At 37.5% G+C, this 13,929-nt stretch overlaps 1 protein-coding gene across 6 annotated transcripts in view; it reads right to left on the minus strand.

The window, feature by feature from the left end:
* Positions 1-13,929, minus strand: part of LOC106073575 (neuroglobin-like) — a 254,252-nt gene that overhangs the window by 113,849 nt on the left and 126,474 nt on the right. The gene's annotated exons all lie outside the window — the stretch shown is intronic.

The raw sequence follows: 13,929 nt of genomic DNA on the forward strand, positions 1-13,929 counted from the left end.
GAGTCTCATTAAAAAAAAAAATAAAAACATTTTCTACTTTTGTATGGAATTTCAAATATTTACTTTCTATGCATATAGCTTAAAACCAAATTTCTAACACGCAATTAAACGGCATCCATACTAAGTAAACCTGTTTACCATGGCCGGTGGCATCATGAAACTCCCGACCACACATACACACACACACACACTCGCGCGCCTGTTCGCTCATGCGTCATGTAAACATCCGTAGTAATAATTGAACAAGAGCAGAGCAGTGGGGAGGATCCAATTGTTGTTGAGTAGAAAGATTAGTGAGTAATTAGTGAGTTTACGTCCAGTGGTGTAGTGAAACATGACATGTGGTTTAAAGGGCTAGAGAAATCAATTTATGACCACATTTATGGTGACATAGAAACAGCCTTTGATGTCATAGGCATAAAAATATGGAGGCACACAAACAGTCTGTGGTGTCATAGACATAACAATAACAATTTATGGTGGCATACAAACAGTCTGTGATATCACAGAAATTAAGAAAAACAATCTTGAAAGCTACAATGGAATGAGATTGTAATACCGTATGTCTGTTGTCCTAGACTAGCGGTTCTCAATCTTTTAAGCTCGTCGACCCCCTTCTTACAATCCCCCACTCTGACGCGACCCCCTCCCCCACACAGATACAGCAATAGAAGAATAGACAATAACAATCCATAGTTTCGATGGTCTTAGGCGACCACGGGCAAATTGTCAATCGACCCCCAATGGGGTCGCGACCCACAGGTTGAGAACCCCTGACCTAGAGTGTTAGACCAAGCTTTTTATTCTTTATTATGCCATAAAAATTTCTGAATTGGTATGTCCCCAACCAGCCTACTGATGTCATTTGTTTCTTATGCAATTTTGTCCACTTTTGACTGCTATTGGCTAGATCTGCATCATAAAATTGCAGTTGTATGTTATAGCCAGCTTAGTGCAATATTATCTTTTGTGAATCTGTTTTTGAAAGAGGATATTCGTATTGCCTTTAGGTGCTCAGCAAACACAATTGCTACTTCAGTTAAGTCTTTTATTATTCAAATTTTCCATCATTTGGTGTCCCGGTGAGCTTGACTTCTTAGGGGGCCCCTGCATTTTGCATAATATTTAATGCAAAAAAAAAAACACACTCATTTGGGGGATTTTCTCATTCTACCCACCCCTCCCCCACCCTAGCTACGCCACTAGATCAAAGGAATGTCAAAAAATGACCGTAAATATAGTATTTTTTTTATTTTTAGAATGTCTTGAGAAAGAAATTATGTCCTATTTTGCATGTACGTGTTAGTTACGCCAATCAGCATTCAACAGTTGTACAATGTATAATTCCAATTCAGTGCAAATTTTAAAAAGAAGACCTAACTTAAAGCTAGAGACTTAGGAACTAAATAGATTCGTCTCCTTTATATAGAGTTTTTAAATCGAAAGTTCAAGACTGAGGTCCTGCAGAAATACTTCCCTTTTATTAATTTACTCTCAAGTATAGAAGCCTATCTATAAATAAACGTTCTGTTTACACTTCTCTTGAGACCTTAGAGCGTACACCAGGTGACACAAAGTTCTAACATAAAAAATTGATAAGAATATACATGGCACGAGCTACAGGAACGTGTACGCGAGAACACTCTCGAAACTCCACTCGGCTTCACCAGTCACCTGTGGATACACGTACAGAGAACCTACGATGTAAGAAATGTACACTTTCTGATGGCTTATAGTTGAGTTTAGTGATGCCCAACCCACGACAAGCCGGCTATATCTATCCCATGACTTCATACTAGTCAAGCCTTTCACAACTTCCGCCCGAAGCACAGAACCAAGAGGCTCAGATCCAATAGAATCGACGTAAATTTTTGGCAGTGGCGTAGCTAGGGTTGGGGAAGGAGGGGGGAGAATTAGGGAATCCTGGGCCTCCAATTGAGGGGGGGCCCCAAACGGGTGTTTTTTAGATTAAATATTAAATATTACGATAATTGCAGGACCCCCCAAAGAGGTCAAGCCCCCCGGGCCCCCAAATGATGGCAAATTCCTAGCTAAGCCACTGATTTTTGTTCAGTCTTTTGGTCCGCGTGTAGAAAATGTAAATGACGCTTTCCTTGTCCAAAAAAAAAAAAAGACCCTAAGAAAAATAAAAGAAGTGTGTAAGCAGAATCTGGTATAAACTTTGTCACATGTAAATTATGAGTGAGTCTGGTGTGAATGTACACTTTGGTTTCTTATAGTTATAATGTTTTTTGTTTGGTGTAATGCACAAATTGTAAGACAAATTTCCATATGGACAAGAAAGATTATTATTATTATTATTATTATTATATATATATATATATATATATATATATATATATATATATTGCAAAGGGAATGTAAGAAGACCAGGTGCGGACTGGCTATATGGGCATTCTGGCAAATGCCCGGTGGGCCGGTATCCAAATGGGCCGATAGGACCACAGTAAGTATCTTCTTTTTTTAAACTACGTCTGTATTCTATAAGTTAAGGGTCGCATGGATGCCACTATTACATTGTTACATTTTTCATAGTAATCCTTTTTCAGGGGAAGAAGCCTCTGAGCGAAGTATCCCATTTAAAATCTTTTACAGACTCTACTAAGGCCTACTCATTTAATCGAACACATTTTCCGAGCCTACATCGGTAGAGCTTCATCCTTTTAGGGCCTATACACTTTACGATTAAATAGCAACATAAAACCTTTATTCCTTATAAGGACATAGTGTTCACTGTAAGCATGTCTACATCTATCGATACATTATCAAACTTAACATCATCATTTTGAGGACAGGTAGACCTAGAACTGGATGTCCATCATATAGTAAAGTTCCCCTTTCAGATTTTGTGGTCCATAGGGCAGATGATGGAAAGGTCATCTGATTCTGTGGCCTACGGTTAACGAGGGTGTCATGTGGCCAGCACAACGACCAACCGCCTTTAGAGCTGGGTGGCGCCCGAAGATCCCAAAATTAAAAATCCCAGTCTTCACTAGTATTCGAACCCGGGACCCCCGTCAGAAGCCAAACGCTTTACCGCTCAGCCACCGCGCCTCCATGTCCATCATATAATATACAATTTATGGGCCGGATGGTTTAGAAATGCCCGGGCCGGTTTTGATACCCAGTCAAGCCCTGAAGAAGACTGTAAGTAAAGTAAAATATCTGTAAGGAGAATGTAAGGCGTGTGTAAAGAGAATGACCTAGCGGCTCTCTGTAGATGGACCTGATGCTACACATAAATAGGTCGACGGTCGTGCAAGACACGGGAAATAAAGTTTATTTGTGTGAAAACAGATTATTACAATGGGCTGTATACCATTCAATCAATAGGAGGAAAGTGTCTGAACTCCAAACTACAGCTTCACAAACACAAACAGACACACACACAAACACACACACACACTTGTTTGTCCTTCTGTGTGAATTTCGTTTCCAAATGTCAAGATTGTGTTTCAAAGGGCAGACATTCCAACAATGTCGCCTTGCATCCATGTCATAGGGGAGATAAATATGAAAGTGTATTACCGTGGTATCGATTACATGACCCGAAGCTCGCTAAGAATGAATATATCGATCCCATATGGAACTAAACAGGCTCGTAATAAGGTTAAATATCGAAATTAAAGCTTAGCGTCCATGTTGTCATAGGTTCGATGATTAGAGAGCTGCTTTCTTGTTCCCTAAGTATTCCAAAGATCTTGGAGGTTTTATTAAAAGTAAGAATGTTATTCAAATCTGTTTTGTGGGATCGTGTGTGTTAATGTGATAAATGTGTGTGTGTGTGTGTGTGTTTCTGAGACTTTGGTGTATGAAAGTGTATTTAAATGTGTGGTAGAGGGTGTTGTGTATGTGAAATAGTGTGCGTGCTAATGTGATGTTTGATTTTACGTGTGTGATTAAGCTTTTATGAGTGTATGTGTGTGTTGTTATGCTGTGTGTGTGTCTGTGTAAGTTTCTATGGTGACGGTGAAAGAGGCTAGCGATTGGTTGTGAATGTCGCATCATAGGTGGCACTGTCGTCACTTGGTCTTAGTCAGGGGAGACGACTCCAGAACGTAAGACTGAGAGGCTGTGTTATTGTAGTGAGCTAGATTTTGTTAAAGAATATAATTACTAAAGTCTACTGCAGTTATTTTATCTCATTCCTAAACATTTTTTCCATAATATAAATAAAGTGTTATTTAGTTTTGTTCACAAAAGTAAGTTATTCAAATTATTTGAAGTTTTCTTACTTAAAATCTATTACCCCTACAATGGTTTAGTTGTCTACCAGCAGTTTGGTACTATCAATCTACAAACGGTAACAACATGTGTGTGTATGAATGTATGTATGTGTGCATGTGCTGTGTGGGTACATTGTGGCGAGCCAAGACACTTGAAATGAAACCAAAGCGACGGTAGAACAACTTGAATGAATAAATAAAAGTGGCAATATTTTTAATACTGTCAACAAAACAGAAGGAAGCGGACAGAGAATGTTCAGAGATCCCGCGTATCCAACAGACTATTAAACAGTCGAAGGAGATAAGCGTGTTAATGACTAGAATTGTTTTGATTATCTCTCCTACACCTATACGCGAAGCTTAAAATATCAAAACTAATTCCTCAGAAAATTGCATTGATCAAAACCGTAAGAATGGAGCTACTACATCTGAAGTATTGGTATCTCTATTTCATCATTGATTGATTGAATCTAAGGTACAAGAGTACGTAACTCTTTAAAGACTTGAATTACACTATTCCTCCACATCCAGAGTACACATCATAAGACATTATACACGACACATCAAATAGATCACTTACAATGCACACACCACAAATTAAAAACCACACACACTCATAATGTAATAACATATTGCAATAACATATTGAGATAACATATTGAGATAATATATTGTAATAACATTGTAACAACATATTGAGATAACTTAAGAGCAAACCACGAGAGAGCTAGAGACGACGAGGATGTTATTAACCAAATGAAAACGAAAAGAGGAGTCTACAAGGTAAGCGACGATTTTGGCGCAAGCCGTTTTGGTTTGAAAAGTTGTGATGGTAATTTAATGAGCATATACTTTTTATAACAAAACATTTTTTACTATACTTTAGTATAGTATATAAAGTATACAATCTTACTTCGCGACACATAAAATTGTACTTAACATTTATTTAGATTTAGATCAAAATACCATTTTTTTAAAATAATTACTACATTTATTTCATTTCAAGTCATGTTGATTTTCCCTATATTGTAATAAAAGTTTATTATTATAGTGTTTACTAAGAAGTTATTCAAGTTATTACAAATTTTACAAGTTAAAATCTAATACGCCTACAGCGGTTTAGTTGTCTACCAGCAGTTTGGTGCTACAGTTCAATGACCGGCAACAACATCGAATAGTGCACATGTTTGTCTACACCAACTACAGTGTAGTTACCATACTATGTACATGGAGGTGGGCAGGGCGGAGTTATAACAGGGCGAAGTTATAGCAGGGAGGAGTTATAACACAAGATGGTCACGTAATGAAACGCCTTGAGGTGTGATTAGCAGTGCATTTTTTAATCTGGTCACTTAGAAAGTAGAATAGAGAGAAAGATAAAAGAAATAAAGCAAGGCATAGTGACCAGTGGCCAAGAGATGGACAGTCACACACTATGGACATGCTAATGTAGAAGTACACCTAATTATTATTATTATTATTATAGCTTTTATATAGCGCTACTTTCATGCTTATAGCATGCTCAAAGCGCTTTTGGTCCAATCTCATTTGTGGACCAGTGGGGAGGAGGGGGTATCTAGGAGTTGGTTTTCCGTGCTGCCTTTAGGCGCTCAGTAAACACAACTCTGCCCGAGTCGGGTGTCGAACCTCGAGCCCCCTTCTAGGTAGCCAAGCCAAGCCAAGTTCAAGCACACTTGACCTCTCAACTATGACTTTGAACTGAATGAGTAGATAAGTCACATAAGTCACATAAGTCACATAAGTCACATAGTCTAGTGGAGATTTTCAAAATACATTCAACAATGTCAAGGATGCTAAATTGAACTTCAAAGTGATAGATGAAATAAACAGCTACAAAGTCAAGAGTTGAGACACTTTGAGCCTGCAATGCTAACACCTGCATACAATGTGAATGTAACTTTAAATAGACATTAACAATTCCTTTAGTCACCGGATACACCAAAAGGATTATTTGTGGATCTGCCTCCATTTATAAAATAATATAATTAATTGATCTCCAATAGAATTTATTTTTAATTAGGGATATATATATATATATATATATATATATATATATATATATATATATATATATATATATATATATATATAAATGAGATTTTTCATGGGAAGTAACTCTAGAAAATCTTACTTCTCTTGTGAATATGTATGTTATTTCCCTTGCATAACCTCTCTATTTCATTGCGATCACATTAAAAGAGATTGATACCGTTATTTACAAATATAAATGGATTGTATTTTTAAATTGTATACCCTCCTTCAGTGCAATAATCGATTGACTGATTGATTGATTGATTGATGACTTTAAAACGTTCCTACAGTAACGAAGCTAATTACATCCTAAAACAGACTAATCGCCACGTTGTCAGGGTATAACCGGGCACATTTTTTTTTCCGTAGTGGTTTACTTTGTCCTGGTGTTGAGTCAGTGTTAAGTTAGTATTACCTTAGTGTTGACCTGGTGTTGAGTCAGTGTTAAGTTAGTATTACCTTTGTGTACTTGGTGTTGAGTCAGTGTTAAGTTAGTATTACCTTTGTGTACTTGGTGTTGAGTCAGTGTTAAGTTAGTATTACCTTTGTGTTGACCAGGTGCTGAGTCAGTGTTAAGTTAGTATTACCTTAGTGTTGACCAGGTGCTGAGTCAGTGTTAAGTTAGTATTACCTTTGTGATGACCAGGTGCTGAGTCAGTGTTAAGTTAGTATTACCTTTGTGTTGACCAGGTGTTGAGTCAGTGTTAAGTTAGTATTACCTTTGTGTTGACCAGGTGTTGACTCAGTGTTAAGTTAGTATTACCTTAGTGTTGACCTGGTGTTGAGTCAGTGTTAAGTTAGAATTACCTTAGTGTTGACCAGGTGTTGAGTCAGTGTTAAGTTAGTATTACCTTTGTGTTGACCAGGTGTTGAGTCAGTGTTAAGTTAGAATTACCTTTGTGTTGACCAGGTGTTGAGTCAGTGTTAAGTTAGTATTACCTTTGTGTTGACCAGGTGTTGAGTCAGTGTTAAGTTAGTATTACCTTTGTGTTGACCAGGTGTTGAGTCAGTGTTAAGTTAGAATTACCTTTGTGTTGACCAGGTGTTGAGTCATGGTTAAGTTAGTATTACCTTTGTGTTGACCAGGTGTTGAGTCAGTGTTAAGTTAGTATTACATTTGTGTTGACCAGGTGTTGAGTCAGTGTTAAGTTAGAATTACCTTTGTGTTGACCATGTGTTGAGTCAGTGTTAAGTTAGTATTACCTTTGTGTTGACCAGGTGTTGATTCAGTGTTAAGTTAGTATTACCTTTGTGTTGACCAGGTGTTGAGTCAGTGTTCATTTAGTATTACCTTTGTGTTGACCAGGTGTTGAGTCAGTGTTCATTTAGTATTACCTTTGTGTTGACCAGGTGTTGAGTCAGTGTTAATTTAGTATTACCTTTGTGTTGACCAGGTGTTGAGTCAGTGTTAAGTTAGTATTACGTTAGTGTTGACCTGTTGCTGAGTCACTATTTAGTCAGCTACGAAACATTGTTGAGGCAGTGTTGAGTCAGTACTGATTAAGTATTGGATCAGTAATGGACCAGATCAGAGACAAGCTGGCATTATGTAATGTGTTTCAGTAAAGTGTGCACTAAGCTGTTCCATATTTGGTCTCATGGTCACGTGGCTTTAGTTCTTTAAAAATGTATTCTGTCATACCATAACTTTGTGTATTTGTTTGTATGATTTGTTAATATTACATAAAAATGAGTCACATTTCATCAGCTTTGGGTTGCTTAAAAATGTAATCTATTCCTAGTAACTTCACCAGCTATTCAGTGTCTGTATGACTGCGTGAAATTGAACTGTCATAGGACCTGGGAATCCAAAGTCTCAAGCTGGATAAATCATTTTAAAATGCACCTGACGCCATCCACTAATAATCAAAAGTGTACTTAAAATAGACTATACATATGTAAAAATGTGTAACATTATGTCATATTTTGTAACATTATGTAAAATTATGTAGTATTAAATACGTAACATCATGTTAAAATATGAAACATTATGTACAATTATGTAGCATTATGTAAAATTTTGTAACATTGTGTAAAATTATGTAACATTATGTAAAATTATGTAACATTATGTAACATTATGTAAAATTATGCAACATTATGATCGAGATATATGTATCGAACATATATGCCAATATCTTTTATCGTATATCTTCGATATTAAATAATGTTTGTTTCTTGAGGAGAACAGAGAGGAAAAAGAAATTGGTTATAACAATTACCGGAGTTGGCAACTTGTTTATGCTGCACAATTGAGTTAGTTTGTCAGCAGACGACGAATGAGTTAAACACATGTGGCCCTGGGAGTTGTCCCCCTTGCCTCCTTTTGTTGGGCATGTCACGTGATGGTTGATGGGCAAATGACGTTTGTAGGGCAATTAGCGAGTGCTTGGGGGGGGGGGGAGGGGCTGAGGGAGAGGAGAGATGGAAGAGAGAGAGACTGAGGGAGAGGAGAGATGGAAAGAGAGACTGAGGGAGAGGAGAGATGGAAGAGAGACTGAGGGAGAGATGGAAGAGAGAGAGACTGAGGGAGAGGAGAGATGGAAGAGAGAGAGACTGAGGGAGAGGAGAGATGTAAGAGAGAGAGACTGAGGGGAGAGATGGAAGAGAGAGAGACTGAGGGAGAGGAGAGATGGAAGAGAGAGAGACTGAGGGAGAGGAGAGATGGAAGAGAGAGAGACTGAGGGAGAGGAGAGATGGAAGAGAGAGAGACTGAGGGAGAGGAGAGATGGAAGAGAGAGAGAGACTGAGGGAGAGGAGAGATGGAAAAGAGAGAGACTGAGGGAGAGGAGAGATGGAAGAGAGACTGAGGGAGAGGAGAGATGGAAGAGAGACTGAGGGAGAGGAGAGATGGAAGAGAGACTGAGGGAGAGGAGAGATGGAAGAGAGAGAGACTGAGGGAGAGGAGAGATGGAAGAGAGAGAGACTGAGGGAGAGGAGAGATGGAAGAGAGAGAGACAAGGAGGAGAGATGGAAGAGAGAGAGACTGAGGGAGAGGAGAGATGGAAGAGAGAGAGACAATGAGGAGAAAGAAGAAAGAATGAAAGAGAACAAGATGTCAGAGAATAATGTCATTATAAGATCAAATGACCATGAAACAAAACTTGTAAAATGAAACTTACAAATGGCTTGCAATCATTACACAAAGAAAGTATGAGCAGTAAAGCGTGTTATTTTATCTCAAATATAACAAAATACTGTCGAGAAAATAAATTACTAATCGCTCAATGCCCCCCTCATTAATTTCATTATACAGACTACATGTACTGTTAATTCCTTTGAATAGTATATGTAAAGTATCAAGAATTAAAGCATGATTCCCCACACAGAGTTTGTACATTAAGATCTGAGACTTAATGAACATTTCAGCTACACATGAACTTCTAAACCCTGACATTCATAACCAGTTGCTTTATCTGATTGTCATTGATGGAGGTGAACACCTGTGTGAGAAGATCCCACGAACACCTGACTAGCGTCACGGGAATTGAATACAAATAGATTTTCATTTTTAAAAATATCTTCAGAGTCTAGAACTAATGAGAACGATGAGAATCTGTGATGTCACTTCCTGTGCATGGCCACCCCCCTACTGGTAGAGTGTTTATTCAAATCTGGAGATCTAAACAATGGCGGTGCTTCTGGCTTCAACTAGTTTTTACGTGGTTTTACATGTGTGGCTCACCGGACCCTCCCCCTTCAGAGGGCCCACACCAATGTCACAACATCAAGAGATTAGATTTGTTAACTCTGTAGAGAGAACAATGTTTTTACATTTGTTTTTATTTATATGGTATGTATTTATGTATTTTTTTTACTTAGGGTTTCGTTGGCAAGTTTCATATAAAAAAGGGTACCCGAGTCACCAAAAAGTTTGGGAACCTCTGTCATAGAGAATACGTCAGAAGTAAGAAAGAAAAGCATAATTCAAAATTTAGCATTTGAATGGAGAACATGTAGTACTAATATTTATTAGTCTTCTTGACAAAGCTGATATCAACTCACTCTGTCTGTCTGTATTGTAACAAAGTTTGTACACGCTATTTCTCCCGCATCCAATTTCGGATCAAATCGAAATTTTGCACAATTATTTTGTACCTTACACAATAAGAATCAATAAAAAAAAAATTAACTATTGGTAATTAATTATTTTGTTTGGTATCGAACAAGGGAAAGAAATTGTGCGTGACAGATGAGGTGGTATAACTTGATTTAGTCCCTTTGAGGAGGCTTCAGCCATAAATAAACACGTTTTTTTTAATGCATTTAAAAAGCGATCACGGTATAGTTACGCATATACCCCCTTCTCCCCCCCCCCCCTTTCTCCCCCCCCTTCTCCCCCCCCCCTTCCCGGTTTCCCAACTAGTCCAGACAAGTGTTAGGATCATAGCGCATTGAGTGCGAGCTGCAAGAATGCGTAAATTGCGCTAAACGAAAAACAATTAGTTAAAATAGTTCTAATCGCACAGATTTTATTATTGTTTGTCTAGGTCTATTACAAATTTCATTACACGACTGGTCCAAAGTAATTGATACAATTACGCTAAATATAAGCTTTGTTTTTTGTTTTGTTTTTCGAGTATTTTAGCCCATGAATTCTAGAGTGTAGGCTGTTACAGTAGTTGTAAAATGTGTGTCGCTTGTTTTTCTACTTCTTAATGCAATGGCCACATCATATTCACGGTCAACCAATAAACATCTATATATACATCGAGAGGTGGTGGGGGAGGGAAGTGAGTGGAGTTCCAAGAAATCAGCAGACGATAATGTGCAATGAAATATTTCATCGATACAAAGAGTCGAAGAATGAACATTTTTTTTTCCATCGATTGGAAGCCGGGAAAATAGGACGACCATTAATCACTCATGAGATTCTTTGGGGAACAGGATTCGGGTAGAACAACCTGGTGTAGATGGTTGACTAGGATTTGGGTTGAACAACCTGGTGTAGATGGTTGACTAGGATTCGGGTTGAACAACCTGGTGTAGATGGTTGACTAGGATTCGGGTTGAACAACCTGGTGTAGATGGTTGACTATGATTCGGGTTGAACAACCTGGTGTAGATGGGTGACTAGGATTCAGGTTGAACAACCTTGTGTAGATGGGTCACTAGATATGTGTTGGGGCGTCAGACTTATACAGGATTTCAGTTTTTGGCAATATTCATAAATTTGTCTTAACATTTTGTTATGTTTACATTAGAGCATGTATTTTTAGATTATACTTAGTGTTGGGGCATTTCATTCAGAGACGTGGGATGTTTGACTAAATTGTAATCTCGGTCTATGTAGGCCCTTGTGTGGCGTCACACTATCACGTTGCGTAGAGTTTTGTAGACCCACAGCCACAAGAAAATGAAGGTAAAATTAGTTCAGACCTTGCCTTACTTCTGACACCATGACAGTGAACATTTACACTTCTAAAAGGGACAGCTGTTTGTTTTTTGATGTGGCACAATAAGTAGGTCACTGTCGGGTGTTCATAATCCCACTATAATTCTGAAGTTTTTCCTATCTTAAAATTTTCAAGATAATATTTTGTTATTGGCACGTACGATGCAAAGTGAATAATGTTTGAGTATATCCTGTTTAAATATACAAAGTTTAAAGTATCTAATGTGTAAGTATATGACACTATAATGTGTTAGTATATGATAATATAATGTGTAAGTTTATGATAATACAATGTGTAAGTATATAATAATATAATGTGTAAGTATATGATAATATAATGTGTAAGTATATAATAATATGATGTGTAAGTATATGATAATATAATGTGTAAGTATATGATAATACAATGTGTAAGTATATAATAATATAATGTGTAAGTATATGATAATATAATGTGTAAGTATATAATAATATGATGTGTAAGTATATAATAATATAATTGTAAGTATATAATAATATAATGTGTAAGTATATAATAATATAATGTGTGAGTATATAATAATATTATGTGTAAGTAGATGATAATGTACTGTGTAAGTATATAATAATATAATGTGTAAGTATATAATAATATAATGTGTAAGTATATAATAATATAATGTGTAAGTAGATAATAATATAATGTGTAAGTAGATAATAATATAACGTGTAAGTATATGATGTTGAAATGTTTGCTTTCACTAACTTTACACTGACTTCTGATAAAAAAAATGTCTTATTGAGAAGATGATTACGTAAGATTATAACAATGGCAACAATTTTAACCAAAAGAGAGATGTGTCCTAGCTGCACTCACAAAAACATTTCTGGTCCCCCAACTCCAAACACCCAATCTTGATCTAGATTCTATATCTGGGGAGTTACTTAAGCCCGAGATGCAAGGTTGTGGTATAACACTACAAGTGTTGTCTTGGTTCTAATCCCACAATTCTCTCAGACGATCCACTTTATGGTATGTATGGTGCAAGACGAAGTCAGAATTATCCCCCCTGGTCAGCAAGAGTTGCATGTTCATGGTCGTTTGTCTGAGCCCTTAGTTGTGTAATAGTTTATATGAATGAATAGGTAAAGGATATCACAGTGTAACAAGAATTGCATTCCTACAGTAAAACTTCATGCTGATCATTTTGTTTTCACCTGCTGCTTATAAAATTTGTAATTAAAAGCTAATAGGAAGCAGTAGAAACAGTGGCATACCTAGTGTAGGGTGGCTGGGGCAGACGCACTCAGCGACGGAGCGTAATGGTTACAAAAATGGTTATGATAACCCCGCATAAAAAAAATATTTCCTTCGTTACGTTCATTAACTTCATTAGATTGCTTATTGATTACTGTTTTTATATGCAAAATATGAATTACTTACAGTAGTGGGTAACGGTGGTTACAAAAAACGGAACATTCAGCCCCCGTCGCATCAGCGGGGGCCTTCGTGGAAACGTCTAGTTGTGGCACCAGATAGACTACGAACGGGAAGCGAACAAGTTCCCTCTAGGTCTAGGGGTGAAGATCTTCAAGTCCATGTCTGTTCGATTGGTAAAATCCTTTCCTGCCATCAATCAGTACAAATGGCGCCGATTCCCTACTGGACTTTATCAAAGACACAGACAAACTTTGTTGCCCAAACGACCTAGCACTCTCATACGCCACCGAGTAGATGTGAAATATATATTGACAACTTTCTAGTCTAGAGTCTAGTCTAACTAGGTATGTATTAACTTTCTAGTTTAAAAAAATATGTCTCCTACTTTCTTGTGAACAGAAAAAAAAAGAGTCGAATTCCATCATTTTTTTTTTTTTTGGAAAATAAATAAAATGTGAACAATGCAGTGGAAAATTAGTGAAAGGTCAGCTGAGTTTACCTGTCACATCCCTGTCAAGACCATACCTTGTCTCCATAACGTTCCTGTAAAGATCCTGTCACGTCCCCATTGGCCTTCCCCTAAAGACCCTGTCACATACCGTCAAGACCCCGTCGCATACCGTCAAGACCCCGTCACATTCCTAAAAAGTCCCTCCTGAAAAGTTCCTATCAAGACCCCATCATGCCTATGTCAAGACCCTGTCAATTCCACTACACGTCCCTGTCAAGACCTAGTTACTTCCCCGTCACTTGCCTGCCATGACCCTGTCACATTTTGTCAAGACCTCATCATGTCTATGTCAAAAAAAACTATC

This window comes from Biomphalaria glabrata, chromosome 3, assembly GCF_947242115.1.
Source record: "Biomphalaria glabrata chromosome 3, xgBioGlab47.1, whole genome shotgun sequence".
NCBI lineage: Eukaryota > Metazoa > Mollusca > Gastropoda > Planorbidae > Biomphalaria > Biomphalaria glabrata.